Raw genomic sequence first — 3,170 nt, 5'->3', positions numbered from 1 at the left:
GTATGATGAAAATGAAATTAAAAGTGATAGTATAGCATGTCCAAAAAAAGGGAAAAAACATCAAGGTATAGTACATCATAACAGTTTAAATAAAGTCATATTAAAGTATGTCGCAAAAGTCAAAGGATAGCATGGCGGAAAAAAGTAAAGAAAGTCATATTATAGTATGCTGAAAAAGATCATAGTACTGTATGCCCAAAAGAAGTCATAGTATAGTAAGTCAAAAAAAGTCATAGTATTATGTCAAAAAAAGTAAAAAAAGGCATAGTATAGTATGTCGAAAATAAGTCACGAAATAGAAGGCATCAAAGGGTCATATAACAGTATGTTGGAGAAGAAAAAGTATGTAGAGTATGTTGTGAAAGGAGTCAAGAAAGGAGTCATCAGGAGAAAGCGTCATAAAAAGTGATTTTACTGCTATTTTGGTTAACCCGTTTTTGACTGTTTTATTTCAAAGCTCAAATGTTTCTGTAATTCTTCTTTTGTTGCTCTTTGGAGTTTCTGTTACGCGATTTGCGTAACATTCACCGACAGGTACTGTTTACCTTCCGGTCTCCTGGACTGTCATTTCTGTAAGAATGTTTGTTATTGAAGCCTTTTCAATAAATCAGCCTGCCTCTGAGTCTACCTTTGGGTCCATTTCATCTGTTCTGCTTCAGCAGTTGGGACATTATCATGTCTACAAAAAGTGGTCGTATTGTATATATTAAAAAAAATCATTATATGTAAGATAAAAAAAAAAATCTAAGTACAGTAAGGTGAAAAATGTCACAAAAATAAGTAGAAAAAGTAAAAAAAATACAAATACAGTTTAAAAGTGATCGTATAATATGTAAAAACCTGTTAGAAAAAAGTCATAGTACAGTATGATAAAAAATGTCTTTAAAAAGTCATAGTATTGTATGTCGAAAAAATTCATAGTGTAGTATGTTAAAAAAGCAAAAATAAGTCATAGTAAAGTGTGTCAGAAAAAAGTACAAAAAAGTCATACTATAGCATGTTTGAAAAATGTCATAAAATAGTCATAGTATTGAATGAAAAAAAAAGTCATAAAAAAGACATCATATAGTATGTCATCAAAAAAAGGCATAGTATTGGATGTTGAAAATAACCAATAGTGTATAATGTCAAAAAGTGTATTTCTATGCCAAAGATGTCATAGAAATATATTTTTAAGTTTTATAGTATATCATGTTGTCATAAAACGCCATAAGAATTCATCGTATAGAATATCTAAAAACGTAATGGTTTAGTATATAAATTGGAGTCAAAACATCAATAAATAGTATGTTTAAAATGTCAGTAAAATTACATAGTATATAAAGTATAGTATATAGTATATATAGAAAATAAAGTCAGTGTAGTATGTTGAAAAAGTCAAAAAAGAGTTAGTATTAGACGGTATAGTATTTTAAAAACATTATTATAAAATGTCAAAAAAATCATAGTATAATATATCATAAAAAGTCATATTGGATGTAGGATGTTGAAAAAAACATATATAAAATATAGTGTTATGATATAGTATATCTTAAATGGCAGTTTAATATATATTAAAAAAGTCATAGTATAGTATGTTGAATATAGTAACAATAAAAGTCCTGGTATAGTGTGGCGAAAAAAAAAAGCCTTGGAATTGTATGTAGAAAAAAGTCATATTATAGATCATAAAATAGGTCACAGTACCTTGTGATGAAAAAAGTCAAGAGAGTCTCAGTATAATAACAAGTTCTAGTGTAGTATGTTGACATAAAAAAAAGACACGTACAATATGTTAAAAAATTCACAATATAGTCTGTTTAATAAATGTCCTCAAAAATCATAGTAAAGTAAATCAGAAAAAGGAAAATGTCATAGTATAGTATGTCCAAAAAAAAGTCATATAATGGTTTATCGCGAAAATGTCATATTACAGTGTATCGGATAACTCAAACCGTCATGCTGTAGGAAGTAAAACAAAATCCCCCAAAATGTTTGTATAGCATGCCATACAAATATCATAACAAGTTACCTTATCGTTTGTCATAAAAATGAAATAAAAATGTCATAGTATGCCTATAATATGCCATAGAATGTCATGTGCGAGCCCCATCAGACTCACACTCACAACTGTTCCTTGAGCAATAAAGTATTGCCATAGATAAGTACTTACTGAAGTGACTCTGCAACAGTCCAATATAATGTAATTATTATGAAAAATGATGTTAAGTATGTTTTTTGGGAGTTTGTGGGATAACATTTTGTTATCATGTTCAAATAAACTACCCTAACTTGTTTTTAGATAAGAATAGATCTTATTTAGCCTGGAGGGTTCAATATATTTTTGCCACACAGGTTCAGCTGATTGTATTGTCTGTGGTTTTGTTGTGAAGTCATGCTCTTCCAGCTGTCTGAGATCTAATTACTGCAGCTGTAATGTGGAATATCACAATAGCAAGTTGCATGCTCAATTACCACAGAAACACATACAATGTATAAATGGTTGGAAGGAAAATAATCTAAACAATTGTAATTTTGGAAGTGTGAGCTGGCCCAGGTCACAGATTGATAAATGGCGACACACTACCTGAAGCTGAACCTGGACAAAACCGAGCTACTCTTCCTCCCGGGGAAGGGTTGCCCGCACCGAGACCTGTCCATCACCATTGATGATGCCGTGGTGACGCCAACTCGGACTGTGAGGAATCTGGGTGTGACCCTGGACGACCAACTGTCGTTCTCAGCAAACATTGCATCGGTCACACGCTCCTGCAGATTCCTCCTCTACAACATCAGGAGGATTCGCCCTTCCTCACTGAGGAGACGGCGCAGGTGCTCATCCAGGCTCTGGTCATCTCCCGCCTGGACTACTGCAACTCACTACTTGCTGGAGCCCCGGCGTCGGCCATCAGACCCCTGGAGCTTGTCCAGAAAGCTGCAGCACGTCTGGTGTTCAATCGCCCCAAGTTCTCTCACACAACTTCCCTTCTCCGTTCTCTACACTGGCTCCCTGTAAGAGCTCGCATCCAGTTTAAGACTCTGGTGCTAGCCTACAGGGCAGTGAAAGGAACAGCTCCTTCCTATCTCCAGGCCTTGGTCAAGCCCTACACCCCTGCCCGACCACTTCGCTCTGCTGCCTCGGGGCGATTGGTTTCCCCGTCGCTCAGGTCCCTGCGGCCGATCCACCCGGT

Source organism: Anoplopoma fimbria, chromosome 3 (assembly GCF_027596085.1).
Source record: "Anoplopoma fimbria isolate UVic2021 breed Golden Eagle Sablefish chromosome 3, Afim_UVic_2022, whole genome shotgun sequence".
NCBI classification, from domain to species: domain Eukaryota; kingdom Metazoa; phylum Chordata; class Actinopteri; order Perciformes; family Anoplopomatidae; genus Anoplopoma; species Anoplopoma fimbria.
The sequence above is the reverse complement of the archived record's forward strand: the minus strand, read 5'-3'. Positions refer to the sequence as shown.